At 44.3% G+C, this 21,504-nt stretch overlaps 1 protein-coding gene across 7 annotated transcripts in view; it reads left to right on the top strand.

Moving 5' to 3' along the window:
- LOC118793453 (LIM domain-binding protein 2) overlaps positions 1-21,504 on the top strand; it is a 76,067-nt gene that overhangs the window by 22,769 nt on the left and 31,794 nt on the right. The gene's annotated exons all lie outside the window — the stretch shown is intronic.

Here is a 21,504-nt window from a genome sequence, read left to right as displayed (position 1 = left end):
CTAAGACGGACGGTCCTCTGTTGTGGTCAGACAGTGAAATGTCCCTAATCCCGGGCATAAAAGCAAATTTAATCCCTCTCAAATGAGTGATTGCGGAGAAACCTAAGCGGGCAGGACAGTGCACACTGTGTGCTTTACGTTAATCTGCCTGCTTTTACCTAATTTGCTTTCCAGAACGGGATGAAACGGTCTGATTAACACGGCCGCGCGGTGCGGCGGTGTGCGCGCGGCCCTCCATCTGAACGGCCAACCGGTGAAACGTGCTGAGATTAGTCAGGGCGTTCTCTTAACTTGCCTCCAGTGTGACCGTCGCTGTCGGTTCGCCAAAATCTGAACAAATGGATTATCTTATTTGCTCCCCTTTTTAAATGCCACAGTTCTGTGCTCAGAATAGAAAGCAGTTAAGTATAGAGATTTACTGTATGTTCAGTGATGCACCTGGAAAATGCCAGATGTACCTATCAGCAGCAGACTATGAGGGTACAGTAGAGGATGCAGAAATCTTGCCTTTAGAGTGATCATCGCTCTCACCATTTTTGTTTTTGTTTTATTGTTTTTTTTTTTCTTTTTTGCATGATTAAAGAGCTTTCCAATTAGGGGGATAATCCATACCCTTTGGCAGGTAATTCCCATTCTGTTAATTGTGTCTCGAGTAGTAGCAGCGTTCCTTCCTCACTTCAAATTAGAATTTAAATGTGACAGTTGAGTTCCGTTTAATTAAACCAATTGAATCGTTACAAAGACAGCACTTTTAACATAAAGATGTAAGTCACCCCGTAATTACATTTCGCATGAGATTTGAGGGTGAAGCGTAACTACAACATCTCTGCATTTCCAGCAGTGTTTAAACGGCGGAGTTACGCCCAGATTTCCTCACACCGTGAGCGTCCCCCCGCTGTGGGCCTGGAGGGCAAAGGGGAAAGCTCCTCCTTTTCGAATTCATCGCAGTGGGCCTGACCAAATCCTGCACCTACTTTACATTACATTATTGACATTTGGCAGATGCTCTTAACCAGACGGATTTACGTAGGTTACAGTTTTATCCGTCTATACAGCAGGATATTTACTGAGGCAATTGTGGATTAAGTACCCTGCCCAAGGGTACAACAGCAGTGCCACATCGGGGAATTGAACCAGCAACCCTTCGGTTGCCAGTCCTGCTCCTTACCTCTAAGCCACACTGCTGCCAACTTTCTGTAAATCTGAAGAAGAGGAACAGCATCACGAGATACAATTAAGGGAAAGGCAGCCAGCGGCCAACTGGTGCAGATTATTTTGCCAGTTAATTTCTCAATACGGCACGGCACGGCACGGCAAACCAAAACAGGTGAAGTAAATTGTCAGAGTAAAGACAAGGGTTCTAAATGATTGGTCAAAAAGTAGGCGGTCACTGGCACCCCTATGTTGCTTTCCAGCGTTTATGACCTGATGCCTCGTATGGGCTTGCGTGGCGAAGGCCAGTCCCCGAAGTGAAGCGGCGCAGGTCTGATTATCAGGTACGGGAGGCATCAGCAACACGGAGCTCCTTTCCATCGTGCGTCTCACCATGGTAACAGGACCGCTGACTAAGTCAAGTAGGGATTTGCCTGGGCGAGAGCTGTCAGCGGTGCTCTGGCGGGAAGTGGATTGGTGAGCCGCTCCTTTTCGGGCCGACTGTCTCTCCTCCCCGCTGGCTGGAGTAACCCCGAACGACACTCGCCTTAGACAGCGGAAGGCCTCAGCCTCATTGCACTCAAAAAATGGACCTGTGTGCTAAACCCTTACAGCAGTAACAGCCCTTAAATGTGTTGGGAAGATTCTTTAAATGCACTTTTCTGAAATCAGAGAGGGTTTTTAAAAGCACACCTTGACACCCGTCTTTGGTTTTGGCTTATGTGCTGGTATGAAACGGGAATCAGCTTGTGCTGTTAATGTGTAAAATGTACACTGTGTTGTTGACAAGCCAACTGCTGTATACCTATAACAGCAATTGCTTGTATTAGGACATATTCAGATGCCTTGTTGATTTTTGCTCTGTCTACATGATAATAGCTTTTGTAACAAAAAAAAATTAATTGCAGCGGCTTTAAGCACACCTAGTGGGTGAAAGCTATGATCAAGGTGTGATTCAAATTTGTCGTCAGGATCAGCTGTCACTAAAATGAACAGGCTTTAATGGAACGTAGACTAACACCCATGGAGTAGTTTTACTCCTAAGCTGGAACATGTTTTTATTCTCCTTCCATGCTCCCATCCCCCATCATCTGTCTCTGTCCTCATCTGCTCGCTCGCTCTCACCCTCTCCCTCTGTCTCGCTCCCTCTACCTCCCCTCTCTCTCGTTCTCTCTTGCCCTCACTCCCTTTCTCTCTGTCTCACCCTCTCTCTCTCTCTCTCTCTCTCTGTGTGTAGAGGAATATTTATTTCCTCTGGTTCTCTGAGCAGAGGATTGAAGCTGCAGCTCCATGTGTGTATATAAACAAGAATACATTCCATCCATTGTTAAGAAATACAGAGGAGAACAGTTAATGCGTTAGACTGTTCAGCCCTGTGTCACTCACCTGTGTGATCTCATTCATTCAAACGCATACATTGTATCAGGGCAGGAATCTTTTGTGTTCATTTGTATATATAATACAATGCATTATTGACATGATGGGACTATAGTTTTTCAGACCGTAATCAACTCAATGATGATTTGTAAGTGATACTTTACTCTGAAGTAGCATGTTATTACTTCACTGTTCAATGGTAACTAATGTGCTAAGGTGTTGTTTACTTTCGTAGAAGAAATTACAGCTCTTAACGTTGTTCCCAGTATGCACAAAAAAGTGCGCATCTGGAAGTGACCACAGTAAACTGGTATGCACTGTGGTTTTTGAAGACGATGATGCAACTGCAGTCTTGATGCTTAAGAGTGGTTTGGCCACCATCACTCTCCGTTCAAATAAATATGAACCAGAAAATAGCCACGATGCAAATGTGCTCAGCCAGACTTGGAGTTATGAGTTGAACTCCTTTTCCATATTTACATGCATCATCTTACTAAAGAATTTTAAGTTATGGTTTAAGTAACAGACATCTGTTTAAATTAAATGCAGAAGAATCTACTCTACAAGTGCAGGGGAACAAAAACCCTGCTGTCTTGAAGTATAAGATCCATTTTATGGTGCTTAACAGTGACGGGATAGGAGAAATTAGAGTCTTTTTGATAGATAAAGAAAAGAGAAGACTCCACCGGTTGTGCGCTGTTATGTGTAATGTGATGGACAGACTGCTACAGGGCACTGTAGAAGCACCATGCACCTGTACGCAGGCAATTTTAACTTGAAAAAGGACAGTTTATTTTAACCAGAATGTCAGCTGAAAATCATTACCCGTCGCCTTTAAAAGCACGTACCCGCACTGAGCAGTGCTTTTTGATCTGATTTTCACAACCAATCGAAAGCCTTGGCTGGGATTAGACAGAACATTTTGGAGGCGTAACAGGATAATACCGCCTGCCACTGTGCTGCCGGTATGATGACCTGGTTAGGGTGGAGGGCACTAAGGTGATATGAGTTAGCCACCCCAGTCAGCTGACTGAGCTGAGAACCGTTTGCCCTAAATGGTGACCAAGAAACATGACCAGACTCCGTGGAACATCTTACTAGGTGGATCGAGCCCGCATGAGCTAATCAAAATGAGTCGGACTATCATGAGAATTATGCATTGCCTCGTTAATATGGGTCAGTGATTGACAGCTTACCTCCATGCATTATGAAGTAAAGGAGGCCCTCTAATCACTGCCTGTTGGGAACTCCTGTAAACACCTTGTGGGACCACTGCCACAGGACTGCCTACCAACCCTGTTTAGTTAGATGCCAAGGAGGTGTAAAGCTGGCACTAAAGCAAAAGTAACACAAGGTAGTGATTGACAGTGTGAAGCATGTGTACTGCCACGAACCGTGTTATGCAATCAAGTGATCCACGATCCATGATCAAGTGATCGTCTCCCAGGCATGTGATCCATCTTTTCAGGGACCAGCACCACTTCCACCCCTGGGACAGTGGAACAGACAGGGGAGGCGGGGCTGCCGAGGTGTCCCAGCGTGCACGCGCCCCTCCCCGGGCTGAGGAGGAGGGGACGCGCGCGAGCCGGGTGATTGACAGGCCGCTCGGCTCCTGCCCCGCCGGTGGAGCGGCATAGGTCCGCCTGGCGCTGCGCTGAGTGACAGCTGACTGACAGGGCCGGCTCGGGGAGCAGCCAGGATGTGCACCGACTCCACTGCACTGCAGAGAGGAGGGGTGGGGGGAAGGGGGGGGTGCAGGGGGAGGGAGGGATCGAACAGAGGAGAAAGAGACAAGTGTTCAAGCAAAAGAGTTGAACGAGAGGGAAAGCGAGGGAGACGTTTAACCCATTCCCCGTCCCACGCGCCCCAAAGCTGTCTGTGAGTGGCGACAGGAAATGGAAACTCTTGCCGAGTGCAGCAGTTCTGTTTTGGATGGCCGTGCGTCTCATCTTCCTGCTTTCTCACCACTTTTTGCATCCCGTGGAAAAACAAACTGTTTCCCTCGCAAATTTTGGAAACAATAGCTGTCAGAAATAACCTCTGCTCACACAAATTCACTGTGGCTCTGTAACTGTAAGAGCTGTTGCTGAGGGGCCTCCCTTGACCCATACTCACAGCTGCTCATGTGGCAACACTTTTTGGGTTAGTGTGTTTGTGTGTGTGTGTGTGTGTGTGCGCGTGTGTGCGTGTGTGTGTGCGCAAAAGTGTGCACACACTTGTGTTTTCACATGTCTGCATGTGTGCACGGCTATGCTTCTGTGTGTGTGGGTGTGTACATGTGTGTGACCGCATGTGATTGTGCACACACGTGTGTTTTCACGTGTGCCTGTGTGCATGCTTATGCCTCTGTGTGTGTGTGTGTGGGTCTGTGTGCAAGCTCATATCTACGCATCTCTGTGTGCTTGTATGTGGACAGCACAGAAGATGGTTCCATTATTGTGTAGGCTGTAGCAGAATATATTTTCAGGAAGAACAAAACATGTCATGCTGACTTATCTCACTGGTTCAGATACATTACTGTTATGAGCAACTATTGAAATGTCGTGTGTAGATGAGGTGTTGCTGTGTTGTATCACTGAGATGATACAACGTCCTCATGATACAGCGTTCTATTGTAGACCTGATCTGACCATGGAATATCTTATGAGCCTTAATTTTTCACATTTCACATTTTGTAACAGAGTAATGATCACTGGGTGTAAGGATTCAGCCAGTTCATATCACGTCTGGAAGCTGTTAAAAACAGTTTTCACAGTTTAAGATCAGCTGCAGGCTTTGGAATTATTAGACTATGAATTTGCTAGTGCCACTTGGTGTGAGAAAATGCCACAATAGCCTTGTTCAAGTTTGTTAGACCAGTAGGTCAAGTAGTGTCACAATTTCAAACAGAAGACGAGGTATAAGCGGTGACAGCCAGACTTGAACAGATCTAAAGAGATAGTGGGAAAATAACCTCAGTGTTGCTTGACCAGTCAATGTTGTACAGCACAAATTGAGAAAACAGAAGAAGTCTCCTACCATGCTGGGAAAAACGTCGACTGATATTGACTGCATGAGAGACTAGGACAGTACCATTGGTAAAGCTCATTCAGTATGCAGATAATTTGAGCATCTTCAAACAGTCACCGGAAAGGAATGAGAAGGACCAAGCAGCATCGGAACAAGGGAATACAGTAATCCAATATGGGGAGAAACTAGAGGCTCCTCCACAGATTGAAGAAAATAGCTGAACTCAATAACACTTTCAGCAAGTCGGAGGAACTGTAACAAAAGTGACCTCCTCACAGATTGCTATGAGATTGGAGAAGTACTATGAGAAGACCTCAAGACAGTAGGCAAGTTAGATCTCAAGTTAGAATGCATAAGACAACTTACAGGTTTTAATTCATAATGATGTTAATCAAACGTGGAACATACTTTTTCGATATTTTCAAAAACACCCAACAAAGAGCCACAGACTAGGCTTTTGTGACTGTGGTAGATCATTGCCTGATTGGGTAGTGGACCTAGAGAAACCGAGACTATATGTTTTCTACCCCTGAAATGCATGTCAGAAATACTACTTCATCACTTTCCATTTCTCTGTACAGTTGCTGCTGCCCTGCCACCTGTTCAGAAGGACTGTGTTTTCCATTACGAAAGAAGATGGATACAATAAATAAAAACAATAAAATGCTATTTTTCCTTGGTCATCAGGGTTATAAAGTAGTTATTTTGTTCTGTTTTCAGTAGTATTTCTGTATAAGCAGGAAGTAAAATCATAATCATAGTAATAGCATTACTGAGTAGAAGTAGTACCCTGTAGTAGAAACAGTATAAGTAGCAGTTGTATTAATAATAGTAGTACTGTTACTAGCATTATATAGAATTAGCAGAGGTTTCCCTCAGTAGTAGCAGCAGATCAATTTTAGTAGCGGGCATTGCTATTTTACTACTTTAACAGTTAATCATAGTATTTTTGATTTTGTAAAAATATATACATTTTTTCATATTGATTACCATGAGATCGTCAGTTCTGATATGACCTGCACATGTGGATTCTGTATGAACACATTTAACAGAAATGGCAGTTAGAGTGTATTTGCTGGTACAGTTTTTTGCTTATCCCCATAATAACATAAACTGATTTTCCTGAAAAAGCTTGTGGTTTGTAGCATGTCTCACTGCACACTTCCAACAAACAAGAATTCATTATGGGGGCTTTTGCAGTTTCTTTTGCAGTGTCCGAGGTGGCTTCTTCTCTTAAACTTGTCTTGGTGGTTGTTTGTTTCTTTATATTTGTGAGTGCACTGGGTGGTATATTAATGGTTCCCACAAGTGAAACAACAGGCTTGAGAGTATATAAAAATAAAGTGTGTTGTTCAGTGTAGTGTTTAGGAACAGTATGGAAGCTGGATGTTATGAATCCATAAATGGTCTCTCTTTTATCAATAATGAAGGTGAGTCGTGTTTTCTGCCATTCAGTTTGAGCTTCACAGTATACAGTAAAAAAAAAAAAAAAATTAAGATAATACATCATTGTTGCGGTCAAATAAAGAGTGAGCCGAAACAGACACTCAGCCTTGAAAAGGCTCCCCCGACTCACTTAAGACAGTAAATGTTTATATTGCATTATTTCAACGCAGACTTTTCCCTTTGATTGAACACCACTCATGTCTGCCTGACTCCTGGTGTGCCAAAATCAATGATAACGACAGAGCAATTTGCTCATTGTTGCTTCAGATAATCCCTAATCAAAACCAGAGCTGATGCCAGAGCTCTCGTCGTGTGGCGTTTGTTCCTGAAGTGTGTTTTCCTTCCCCAGGGAGAACGTAAGGATTTGCAATGGAGACCAGTTTTTAAACAGCTGGATCCAGTCTCACAGCAGCTTAAATTCACCGGGGAGAAAAAAAAAGACACTCTTCCGCGGTTCTTTACAACTGAATCGAGGCAGCCAGCTGCGAGGAATTAGAGAGCGGTTTCCAAGTTTGCGTCGTCATAGACATCAGTTTAATACCTGATTACAGCAGTAGAGGTAGTATTACCTCAGACAGAGGTTACATGGGAGACAAATGGAAATCATTTTGTCTCCGCTGTTCTGGGATTTGAGTTGAGACGAATAAAACCAAGGTGGGCGTTCACTCCAACTGCTGTTGCCCCTCATCTTTATTGTGTAACAAGTTTAAGCAAGTGTTTGTTGTTTTTTAATTGCCATGGCATCACCAGTTTTGCAGTTTCTGAAACGAATTAAGTGCCATGTCGCCAGTAATCTAAACAATGTCAGACTTGTTGAATTTGGATGAATTTGTACGCTCTAGTTAGGAAGAACAGAGGCTTCAATTCCCACATGTGCTGTTCCTAAAATTTTTTTTGAAGCACAGGATCATGGGTCCCTTGTCACTTTTTTTCCCTCTCTGCCAAGCTGAATGTTCTGTGAACTCGGTGTGGGAGGAGAGAGTGTTGGTGGCGGTGGCGGTGGTTACCCATGGGGCCTTTCGTGTGCTGGATGAGAGATGGGCCAGCCCCTGCTGAATTATTGACCGGGGCACCAGAGCCTGGGGGAGGCCCCCCCAGCAGGGCTTGTGTGACCCCAGGCCTGGTACAGGGATGCCTGAGGGTGACAGGAGCCCCGCTGGAGTGTGGGGGTGGAGCAGATGTAAGGATATGAAGGCACCCAGATCCTCCTATCATCTGGAAAGGTAGATCTTCGGATAGAGTATACATTTATTTTTATACAGCTTTTAAGGCAGAATTAATGAATGCTTATTGTTTTAGCTATTTCTTTCATTTCTTCTTTCATTCTTTCTTTGTTTCTTTGGCTCATCCCCCTCATAATAACTCATGAGAGCATTTCAGCTTCAGTCACTCTCTGGTGCACGTACTGGTCATAGTCCCCAGATGTGCACAGCATGCTGTCTGTTGAGCAAGGACCAAGGCCATGACCAGTATTAACACCAGTTGTGTTTTTTGCATGTGTACTTAAGTTCTCACAATGCTCACAGATCTCCATGTTTGGCAGATTCATCGGGGAGGGATTGTAGGTGTGTGCAAACTGCTTTTCATGGCAAACAGTCCCTATAGCCATGCCAAATATTTGACACAAAGTACAATTTTTTGCATTTCACAGCATTTTCTCAACATTTCCTGTCCAGATCAGGCACATTAATTGTGCATAGCATCTTTCTGATCTTTCTGATCTGAGCCTATGGCCAACAAGCTTCTTTTTTGTTCATCTGCTTTTTAGCATTTAGCATTCTCTTATTTCCCTCACGCTTGATTGAGTATATATGTCTGTGTATGTTGTATAGCTCTAGGTCCTTAGCTGTGTAAAGCATGGCTGTCACTGAATGCAGTTTTTGGATAATGTTTTGCAGAATCCATTCATTTGTTTCTCATTTGACACACCTCTCAGGCATGGTCTCGATTGTGCTGCTGATTGTAGCTCAGAGTCACCTGTCATTCAGCATTAAAGTCATGGCATTTGCCTGAAAATTCTAATATTACACTTTTAATATGTAGATTTTTTTTCACTGTGAATATTGGAAAATTAGAAAAATATTTTCATAAGTCTTTTTGAAAATTTAGGAAAATTCTCCATTGAATGCAAAATAAAGAAGCAGAAAGAATATATGTTTGCCAGTAGTGGTATAAATGATTCAAATATGAAACCATCTGGAGATATCCCATACCTCGTGTCATTTCAACATTGTCCTTTCGTTTGAGCATGCTTTCTGCAGCATTGTTTAAGATCAGAGTTTAACAACAGGTTCAGTCACCGATCATAGACCTTCGTCCCCCTGATACAACCTTAACCCCTATGGTAAAACACTATGACTGTGCCCCTTTGATACAGGCATATACTGTACATACTGAGCCAAACGCAATATCCTGAACGTGATAATAATGAGCAAGTACACTCTGTGCGATAGAATAATAGCTCTCACTTTTTTTACTGCGGTATGAATTTACCCTTTAGATGCTTGCGCAAGCAGACTAGTGGGAATTCTCAGCAGAATACCGAGCCCCATGCAATATGGATGGAGAACAGAAAATGAAGGTCACAGCTGAGCATTATGAAGGTGTGCGACAAATATAAATAAAATCAGTGGCTGTGTATTTTTCATATTACCTTTCCGAATCTTTCTAGATGTATAACTGAGCTTAAATGAACAAAACATATGTATGGAATTGCATGCCCATATTGTCAGAAATCAACAGATGAGGTATATAATTACCCTCATCCTGGTCTTTATTACATTTGGCTCATTATGACTGTTCCTCCATGTAGAATTGGAGCAGCAACAGCATTCTACCTCTAGAGGTTGAGGTAGCAAAAAAAAAAATGTCATTGTACTTGTTAGTTTTCAGTTCTCACAGGAGACCAGAACTGTAATCTTTTCATCTAATCATATGCTCAGTGGTGTAACTTTAAAATACACAGTATTTAGGGCTTATGAGTCACTCTGTCATTTAGGGTGCTTCTCCTGAATTCTGGCTGAGCCCCACAGCCTATGAACTGGTTTAGATTGAATCTGGGTGGCGGTATTAGCCCTGAATGATGGGGAAGTCACAGCGATGGATGGAACATAATTGGCTCAGTTCTGCCAGGGTAGGATGGGTTACATTGGCCAGGTTTCCCCCGTTGCACTGTTCAATAGTACCCTCTAGCAACTGGTCAGACGCTCCGATAATGTCAGTGGGGGATGCACCTATCCTCCATTCCATGTTTGCTCTCCTGTGGTGCACTGTGGGACTTGTGGCGCAAAAAAAATAGCCGCTGGGTGAGTGCGAACGTAACGGACGATCGAATTCTTCATGCTTCAGCAATGCTGTGCCAGTGCAGGGGATGAGAGCTTTAACCAAGGCTAAAAGGGGAAACGGCACAAAAATATGTTTTTTTCTATGTTTTTATCATAAAACAAAGTAATATGTAAAGTAATAAGTAAAATTCGACTAATTTCAAAATATGTTTTTTGGAACAGTCAACTAGTTTTTCTGAACACTGACATTTTGAATCAAGAGAGGTTCGATGGTGGTTTCCAGAAGTTGCCTCCTCATTTGTGAGGTTTTTGACGACAGTATGGACCGTGAAGATATATTTTTTAAATCCAAACTGACCCGTTGCTAAGAGGTTTTGTTAAAAATGTGTTTGCCACATTAAAAAACCATAGAAGTGTGGCACAGAAGCAGCACAAGTAGTGTTAAAAACTGTATACTAAAACTAAAAAAGAGAGATAGAATTAAAGTTTTATGACTGATACATATTTTATGTTCTGGGCAATAATGCGCACATTCTTCTGCAGTGTGTGTGTGTGTGTGTGTGTGTGTGTTTGGTTTTTGTTGTTTAACCCCTTCCTCCCTGTACCCCCCTGCAGTTTCCTGTGTACTCTCACCAACTCGGCCGTCTCCTGCCAGTCACAGCAGTAATTGCTGCCGAAAATGCACTCGGCTGCTCTGTGGAACTCCTGTAATTTACTGCAATTAGTTCTGCTACAATTAAAAAAACATTATGAGAGCACAGCAGCAAGGCTTACTGTTCAACCCTCTAAGCTGTTAAAAGCACATTCAGAGGGCACTGCTGCCTCCTTGCCTTCCCCTGCCCTGCAACTGCCCTGCGGTGTCAATACCCATCACCAACCTCTCTGGGCAAATATTGCTGACCCCAGATCTGTGACTGAAAGAACACATTACAACTGTTCTGTGCTGTTCTGGGGCCAGATTACACCAGACCTCCTGTACAGTAACACAACTTTAATTAATGGCTATAGTGAAAAGTCAAGCTGGTTTGGTTATTCTTACCAAAGGGCTCATCAGTTGCTTGTTCACATGTTACTGGTTGGAAGAAACGGTAGGTATTTAATATGTCTCTCCATCAAACCAACTTTACAACTGTAAAATTGTTAACCTTGCCACTCCAGTGTATACAGTACCCTCACTTTTAATCTACAGATATAATATAACAGGGCAGTACTGGCTATTAGATATGAATATTTTGCAGTTCTTAAATAGGAAAGTAAAGGTAGCCTGTTACTTTGTGTGGAATGAAAAATAGAGTGCAGTCAGAGAGAGAGAGAGAGAGAGAGAGAGAGAGAGAGCGAGAGAGAGCGATAGAGAAGTGTGGGTTTCTGCATTGAGTGAATACCGTTCCCTGGAGGGATAATTACCGGCAGGCAGGGTGGGTTTCTTATTGTCAAAACCCCACTCTGCGTGTGTGCCACGCTTGAAATGAAAATCTCATATTATACACCAGGCACCGCACTTGCTCCAGTCAAAATAATAAAGAGAGGCGCGGCACGAAACGCCACGATGGCTCCCCCCCCCCCCTTCGTAACGCAAGATCACAGGCTCCGAGGTCTGACGACCGGCTCCGGCTTTGTACCGCAGGGCTGTGCACACTCTCAAGAAATAACAACAAAGGCTCGGATACGCGGAGTTCGCCAAATAAAGAGAGATATATTTAGGATTAGCGATCGTCGTTGCATATCAAAGCTGTCGGAACGGCGCTCTTTGCTGATGGTTAGTTTTCATTTGTTTGAGTAGCAGACACATTTATCCACAGTGACCTACATAGCTAATGTTTTATATTCAGATTTGTTAGTTACTACAGGTGGATGCTTAACGAGACAACCCTGGTTGGGTACCCCGCTCAAACGTACGGGCGGAAGCACAGCAGGAGTTCGAAATTGCAACTTTTTGTGTTGGACTAAGGCCAGCTCCTTGCCAGCTATGTCACACTGCCATCCATAATACCGAATAACATTCTGTCCTCAGCAATTTCTGTAGCACATGAAGTCTCTGACAGCATTTACCACACCTTTATATTTACAGTATAAATGTCTGTGTGTTCAAAAATGAACGGTACAGTTGCTCTCATTACCCCTTCACGTTTGTTTTACAGCACTGTAGCTTTCAGCCATCAACTCAGCGCAGTATAAACTTAATGGAATCTGAGGTATAAAAACCACTGTGCTTGTGCTATCCACCACAGGCACCACCACTTCTCACTAATGTAGCAACATCCCATGGTGTTTAGAAAAAAGCTGTCTCATATTATGGAAAATTAAATAAACATGCAAGAGATTAAGGAATGTGTGCTTCCTGAGGAGGAATTATCTTTTTTTCTTTTATTCTGGCCAGCTGTGTGCTTTCACTGTCACCACCCAAAGCTAAATGTAACATGTCAGTGTGTATACAGTCTTCATGCTCATCAGCTCACTGTCTGGTGTGCTATCCTGTTTTAATTGGATTGACTTAAGCACTGAGGACAAAGAAATTTAATACAAATGTAAATCTTTCTACTGTGTCAACAAAGAGTCAGCTGTCTGCTTTTGTTCTGTGGTTTGCACTTTTAAAAATTTAAAATTACATGTACTGTATGTATATATACAGGAAATAATGGAAACAGCATATGAAGAATAACTCATTTGCAATTAAAAAGGAGGCTACACATATTAGGTTTCACATATGTTTTATATTAATGTCAATACTATTTTTCAATGTGTTTTCTACCATAAAATCCAGTTTAAAATTAGCACTTTATTATGTCAGTTTCCAAAGCAAAATGAGAGATCTAACACATTTTGAAAATCTCAAATAGCTGTTGACTGAATTGCAGGTGCGTTAGTCACAGATACTGAAAATTTTTTTAATGTGTCAAGGGGTATTGAAAATCATGACAGCATATGCCAAATAAGGAAAAATTGCATCAAGGACGAAGAAGAGTGGTCACAAGCTGAAGCTCACTGACACCAACACCTAACAGGATATTGCTAAAAACTACGGCCTTAAAAATGACCACAGAAGTCAATCTATACCTCCATGACCCAGTCTTGACCTTCACAAAGCTGATATTTATGGTAGGGCTGTCATTCCAAAACCCCTTGCATCCAAGGCCAATGCACAACAATGCATGCCCTGGACTTCTAGAAAAAGTAATAGGATCTGATAAATTGTCTTCTTCTTTTTTTCCCCCACATCTGGATTGGTTTATTTTTGGAGAAAATCAAAAGAAGCCTTGAACCCGTGTTAGCTGTTCCTAACTGTTTAACATGGTGGTGGATCTGTTATGGTGCGGGCAGTCATCTCGTTGGAGTCATTGGGTCTATCACTGCATTACTCTGCATGGTAGAATTACAGCCAAGGAATACAAAGCCATATTAGGTGGCCAGGTGCGCACTATGGTGCAAACATCGTTTCAAAATGATATTGCCCCCATAAACACTGCTACATGGATTCAAGAGTGGTTTAATGAACATCAGAATGAAGTCAAAGACCTTCCATGACCTCCACAATCACCAGCTCTAAGCACCATTGAATCTTTATGGAACGTTCTGGAATGTGGAGTATGGAGAAGGTTTCCACCTCCTTCCTCTCTCAAAGAACTGAAGCCTATCCTTCTTGAAGAATGGTCTAATATCCCACTAGAAAGAGCTCAAAACTCATGTAGCAGCATTCCAAGACAGACTGAAACTGTTCTAAAGGCAAAGGGTGCCCCAACTCCTTATTAGTTAATAAATATTAATTTATTGGTGTTTCTGTTATTTTGTCTATCCCATATATGTATGGGGTACATACATATTATTACTATTACTATTATTATTATATACTATAGTATATTATACTATATATAATATGTGAACATGTGAAGATGAGGCAATATACACAGGCAACATAATTGCAAATGAGAGAAATCAAAATTTGAAAGAAACACAATCATGGCAAAGGATCAATGGAAAGCTGTATTGCGATGGCGTGTGGTTTATGATGGACTCAAATCACAGAGGTGTGCTGAGGCCTTGAACACACCTTTCCTTCTCTTTATTCCTGAATGTGTGTTTGTCCTGATGGATTTTCCCCTCTTTCACTTATGGTTGTGATTTATATGTGTACTGTAGCTGTTTTAAGCAGGGTGGGGGCTGTTGGCAGGGCTGGATTGATGAGAGGGGGGAGGGGGGTGGGGGTTGCAGCCTGGGACGAGGGGGAGGAGTGTGTGTGCTGGCGGGGGTGGGGGGCGGGGGGCGGGAGCGGTGGGGGTGGGGAGTTGGGGAGACGTAGACGGCCTGCATGCTGGCTGGATGTACCATGGGGAGGGGGTTGAGGAGGTAGAAATAGCATAAGGGGGGGTGAACAAGACTAGTTTCTGTGGACTGTATTCAGATTGGTTTGGCCAGCTCCTTAGGAAAATGAACTTTAAAAATTCCACCGGCGATCAGTGGAATCGCAGGGGTGGCTGCTGTGCCGTGTGTGCAGCACTCGATAGCGGTGCAGCTGTTGGACAGGCACAGGCAGCGGCAGAGGAAAATAAAACCCAGCCTGTGATTTAGGAGCGCCGTGCACACAGGGCCCTCTGCAAGCTTCCCCCTGGCGCAAAGTTACGGCCGTGACATTTGGTGGCGTTTTAAGGTTCCCTCCCTCACGGGCCCCCTCCATGAAATGAGTTTTCGGTTACACCTCGGTTCCTGGTGGACGGAGCTCCATATCACAAAACCACCGGCGCCTGTAATTCCGTGTGATGCTGGGGGTGGTGCTTGGGGGGAGGGGGGGGGGGTGAGAAGAGATGCCAGCTCAATACCTAGTAACAGAGAGCGGGGGTGGCAACACCAGGCTGGCACAGATGAGCGGAGAGCTGGGAAGATATGCACGCCAGGGCTGTCGGAGCACATTCACTGCGTGGCCCCCGCTCTGCTCCGAGTCTGCAGATGGGACATCTCGAGACTGCAGAGCCACACTCACGTTACCGTGTACCAGTCAGGGCGGAAGGTGCGCCATGATGCCAGTGCACCATAAGAAATGGACTACTTTAGTGGCCTCTCTGCTTGCCACTCGTTCCATTACATTATTGTCGTTTAGCAGACAGTCTTAACCAGCATGACTTAGGTTACATTTTACATATTGTCCATTTGTACAGTTGAATATTTACTGAGGCAGTTTTCGGTGAAGAACCTTGCGCAAGGGTACACAGTGCCCCAGCAGGGAATCGAACTAGCAACTTTTTGGTTATGAGTTCGACTCATTACCACTATACCATACTGCTGCCCTCAGCTCAGCATTGAAAGAGCTGGATCCACGTCCCAACCAGAGGGGGTGCTTGTACATCAAGCTGCTTCAAGGCACAGCAACCAGGATAAGCCATGAGGCACTGTCCTTTTAATAGGACAATAATTAATCCTTGTAATAGGGAAGGGAAGTGGAAGTGCACTGTTTCATTTGAGACTTATGTAGACGCTGTCATTGGCTCTAGGCTGCCATTGTGGTGGAATTGTCCTGAGGAGACCATGTACCAAATGTCTCCTACCAATCTGGTAGTGTAATGTCATGCCTCCCCAATGACTCCCAACCTGACGATGTAAGACAGGCGCGTGCTTTTCAGTCTTGCTGGTCTGGCCGAAGACTCAGCAGTGTGGGTGGAAATCCCTCACACTCAGACCCCAGGATCCAGCTTCTCCCCCTGCCGCCTCCTGCTCTTCATTTCCATACGTCCTTCTCCGGGTTTCGGCAGCGGTGGGGACTGCTGCATTCACTGCATAATCGCTCTCTCCCTTTCCCTCTCCCACTCTCTCCCCCACTCCCTCCCTCTCTCTCTCCCTCTTGCTCTCTCTCTCTTTCCCTTTCCTTCTCCCTCTCCATCTCTCTCTCCCTCCCTCTCTCTACCTTTCCCTCTCCCTTTTGCCCTCTCTCCCTCCCTTCTTCTCCCTTTCCCTCTCCCTCTCGCCCTCTCCCCCTCTCTCACTCTCCCCCTCTCCATCTCTCTCTCCCTCTCTCTCTCTCCCTCTCCATCTCTCTCTCCCTCCCTCCCCCTCTCTCTCTCTGTCTGTCTGTCCCTCTCTGTGAGTGCTGCACGCTTAACATGTGTCCTGATCCTTTTGGATAATCGCATTTCCATTTGATGGGTTTTTGCTATAATCATTTTTTTCATTGTTCCAATACCTTTATCAAGAGAGCAAAACAACCTAATATTGTGGCTCTTTTTATGTGCAATTTGGGAATATTTAGTTTTGGAGGGCAGCGTTGCTGATTTAGTGAAACACACTGCAAGGCCTTATCTGTTTGTCATTTTCTCCTTGTTTGTTGAAGAAACCTTTATTACTAGTGCCACATTGTAGATTAATGTCATTGAATGTCCATTTCCTCTGCTTGTTTTTGTCATTAAATATTTTAATTTTTGGTTAGAATTAAGAGTCTATACAGATGAGGTTTATTGTTAACATTATATTCAACTGTAATTATAGATTAGCTAACTGACATTTTGTATATACTATCTTACCTAAAGTTATGGGAATTTTTCTAGGATACTGTAGGAAAATGGGTATGACTATGTGTGGTTTGAAGAAAATGACACAACATTGTACTAGCCAGCACAGCCTGACCTCAACCTGACAGCCTAACCTGGAATGTAGAATTAGGGCAAGGCAAGATGCCCCTCTTCATTCGTGGAGTGTATTGATGATTGAATATAGGATTTGGGGACTGTACCACAAGCTTTCTGCCATGAGTAGACCGTCTTCCACAATGCAACATAATCTAAATTTCTTGGAATGAAGACGTGTTTTATTAATAACTCCCTGTGTCCCATGACTTTTGGTAAGATAGTGTATTCTAATTCACGTTGTATGTTGTTTTTTCTAAGGGATATTTTACCCTGGTAATCTGGTAAATGAGTTATTTGTACAGAATGAATCCAAGTACAAGGGCTGTCTGTATAACCTTTTAAGATAGACATAGACTATGGACATTGTCAGTCATAGTACATTACTGTCATAGAATTGGCCCCACTCTGCATTGTGGCCCTAAAACCTGGGTATTTACACTGTATTTACATGGGCATTACTGTGCACCTGTGATGTAACTGCTGCGTGCACGCACACTGTGGTTGTCACACAAGCCTCAAACAGGTCAACTGTAAGTGTGATGCAACTGTGTATGTAGTGCACACAGCAGTCAGAGTGCACTTAAGTAGGTGCCACTGTTTACAGAGGGATCCAGGTTTGTTTCGGTCCCTGTGAGCCACAGCTCAGCAGGATTCTGTATGTGGATAGGGAGAGCCTCGTGCCGCAGGTTTCTCTCTTCCCTCCTGGCCTGCTGTGGTCCGGATGGCGAGGGCGCAGCGGAGGCAGGCGCTGTGATTCCCACCTGCTGCGATGCAGCTCTGCAGCTGGGTGCAGCAGAGAGAGGGGGGCCCGCACTCAGCCAAGGCACAGGCTGCTGCTGCGCTCCTGCGCCTGCCCCATAAAGGTCTCCCGTGCTTCATGCAGTCTCCCCTGCGGAGGCAGAGGGGATTCTGGGATTCCCACTGACCCTCGTGCATGCGTACACCTCTGCCCTCTCAACTGGGGCAAGTAGAAGGATAGTTCTAATTCAGTTAAATATCCTCAACCCTTACAATACTGCATTGTAGAATAGAGCTCAACCACTTGGCTGGAAGTAAACTAAAACTGTTGTTCTTAGAACCTGTCTGTCATTCTCACTGTGTCCCAAATTCATCTATCCTCCACTGGTAAAAATGGCTATCTGGCACAACTGGACCTTTCTTTTGTTCAGTCAAAGTATATAACAGAGCAAGGTGCTTTTTTCAATTTGTCAATGTAAAAGAGTAGGTTTTTCATTATTTTACGGCAACAGGAGCTACACTTTCTCTTTCTCAGTGGTGTCTCAGTCCCTGCAGTGTGTGTGTGTGTGTGTGTGTGTGTGTATGTGTGCGTGCATGCATGTGTGTGTATGTGTGCGTGTGTGTGTGTGTATGTGTATGTGTGTGCGTGCATGCGTGTGTGTGCGCGCGTGTGTGTGTGTATGTGCGTGTGTGTATGTGTGCGCGTGTGTGTGTGTGTGTGTGCGTGTGCGTGCGTGTGTGTGTGTGTGTGTGCGCGTGTGCGTGTGTGTGTGTGTGTGCGCGCGCGTGTGTGTGTGTGTGTGTGTGTGTGTGTGTGTCTGCGTGTGCGTGTGAGTGTGTGTGTGTGTGTGTGTGTGTGTGTGTGTGTGTGTGTGTGTGTGTGTCTGCGTGTGCGTGTGTGCCGATCGCTGGGCTCTCTGTTGCTGAGTGGCAGCGAGTGCTGTCAGCAGTTCCTTCGTCTTGCTGCGCCACGTGCAGCTTAAATCAGCTCCCGCGCCTCCCAGAGATCCACAGCCAGCCGCTGCCTCACTCACTTCAAGCGGAATTTCACAGTCTTTTGGCTCAAACTGCTGGCAGCATTCCTGAGGACTCGGAGGAAACAATCCCATAAAGTGGCATAAATTAATGTGACTAATTAACACCATGTTAATTATTTGTAAATTGCGTGTTTGGATTCACATTATTCGGGAGGCATATGCTGTGCGCGATGTTTACCGAAACAAGCGCCCGCTAATCCCATCTCCCGAGTACTCTCTGCTGTTGGGCCAATCAGTAAGGCCTCTCTTAAAACATTAAAAGGGACAGAGAGAAAGGAAGGAAAAAAAAATGTTCAAACAAAAGATGAAAATGGGCATCTGAAACAAATATAAGCAGTCCTGTCCAATAGGACCATCTGGACTGAGATTCTCAGGTGCTCATTCGCTCTTACTTGTATTGTTTTGGCTATGCAAGAAATTTTTGCATTTTTGTTCAATAAACTTTCTCTCCACAGGCTGTATATATTTAAATGTTTTCTTCCAGATTAGATATATATTTGCAATAGATGTTATTTGTTATATATTGTGTATATATATTATAGTTATATTTGCATTTAATACATATTTGCAAATGTTTACTAGCTTTATACAGTTAATAAGTATAAAGAAAATGTTTGTTATAATATATGCGTACACATCCTATTACTTGTCCTCTTTAACATTCAAATATTTATTACCAGGTTACCACCCACAGAGTCAAAGACATTTGAATCCAGTTGCTAATGACCCTTTCTATTCATGTGCTTTCAAATGTAAATTGCTGAATTACAGTGCTATCAGTATCAATAGTGTCCTATCAATGGGATTAGCCTGCCCCCAAAGTGATAAAATAAAATGGAATATAAATGGTGACCTCCAGCTGTTCACGGTTGTACAATATAATCCAAATACAGAAATATAAATGCAAATACTTGTGAGTCAGATGAAATAAAATTGTTTTGAGAGAACCTGCGAATATTCAGATGCAATTCAAATGCATTTAGTTCGAAATGAGCAAATATTAAATACCCACACTGCATTGCATTTAGGTGCAAATGCATTTCTCCGTCACTGCTGTGCTTGGAGGGAGAGTGCATTAAAATGTATGAGCCGCCCCTGCTGTTTATCATATTAATAAATATTTAGAATAATGCCCGTCGAGCCTTCAGAACAGTATCAGCAGCTCCCCGTGATTGACGTCGCCATGTCTCTGTTTTCTTGCGCGGTGTAGTGATTTTCCAGCCGGTTTGGTCAGGGGGTCTGTGGTGCAGATCGGGGCGGTCGGCTTCCCAGAGGCAATCAGGGGTGCCTCTGTAAACATCTCTCAGTTCCGATGAGAGCCCCCCCCTCTTTCTCCCTCTCCATCACCCCCCCCCCCCCCCCCCACACACGTCTCTCTCTCAATGCCCCCCTCCCTCTATCTCCCCCCCTTTCCCCCTCACTCTGTGGCCTCTCTCTCTTTCTCTCTCTCTATACACCTGTCTCCCTCCGTCTCTCTCTCTGCTCCTCTCCCTCTCTCTCACTCTAGCTGTGTCCCTCTCTGTCTCTCCATACATACCACATCTTGCTCCCTTTTTCTTGTTCTCTCCATGTCCATCTCTCCACTCTCCTCCCTTCTCTCTGTCTCCCTGTACTTCTCTCTGTCTACCCCCCCATGTCCCCTCACTCTCTTTGTGCACCCCCCCACTCTCTCTCTCTGTGCCCCTTCCCTCTCTCTCTCGCTCTCTCTCTGTCTGCCCCCTCCCTCTCTCTCTCGCTCTCTCTTTCTCTCCCTCCGTACCCGAGGGCCTGAGCACATTAGCAGTCAGTGTTGCTGGCGGGCTGGGCTCCGCTGCATGTTTGTTTCTTAACCACGGGAGACTTCCATTTACACATTTAGACTGGGCCGCAGTTCACCGCCCTCCAGCTCTCCCAACGCCAGTCCCACAGTTTATAAGATTATGTATTTATTTAGTCAGGCCAGACTTTAGAAATTCAAAGCAAGCAGGTTACGGTTACTTTATTTTCTGAGTTCAGCGCTAGCAGAAACTCCCCATATTATTTAGTGTTTTGGAAGAGATTTGAATTTTCTGGTATTTCTTTAGCTTTTCCCCTGGGGTACCAGTTCTACATGTATTCACACCTCATGGAGCGGGATAAAGATGGATTATGCGGGCTTTAACTGGCTAAAGATGCTGGGTAATATACGGTGACACTGGCAGTTCATTTTTTCCCCCTTACAGCAACATGATGACCAGTTGTTTGCGATACGATTGTCACTTGCCAGCATCTCCCTTGTCTCAAGAGCGTAATTATCTCAGAGTGGCGGAACGTAAATACGGGAGAGGATCTATGCCAAGCCATTGCCAATATTTTGACAGGTTTTCGTACTGTGCTACATGATGAAGTTTATTAAACAATACAGGGGCTCTAGTGGGTATTGACTGACACAGTACCACTGTTAATTTTGTGCCAAGTCACACACAATGCCTCCCATCTGTGGAGTTGAAGCAATGACCCGCTCTGTGTGAAAGGGGACCAAAGATGCTGTCACTGCATGCTACAAACTGACATGAACCTTCAGCCTCGACCGTCTCTCCTTTGGTGTAACACCCCTACTGGTCCTCTGCTGTGCCATATACAGTAAAAATGTCCCTGGAGCTCTACAGTAAGTGGAGCTATGCTTGACCGTTCACAGTTTGTTAATCAAAAATATTTGGACAAGATTCTCGCTCCCTTTCGGCTTGAGAAAACACAGTGCTTTAGCCTCACAGACTCGCCGGAGAAAGAATGTGAGAGGTGAGCAGATCCACAGCTGTGTAATTCATCTTGATCCATCAACCAGTTGCCCACGGTAAACATTGTAATTAAAGTATTAGCTGCCTGTAAGATAAA

Source organism: Megalops cyprinoides, chromosome 18 (genome assembly GCF_013368585.1).
Source record: "Megalops cyprinoides isolate fMegCyp1 chromosome 18, fMegCyp1.pri, whole genome shotgun sequence".
Classification (NCBI taxonomy): Eukaryota; Metazoa; Chordata; class Actinopteri; order Elopiformes; family Megalopidae; genus Megalops; species Megalops cyprinoides.
Note: the sequence above shows the minus strand (reverse complement) of the source record. Positions and strands in the feature narration are given on the sequence as shown.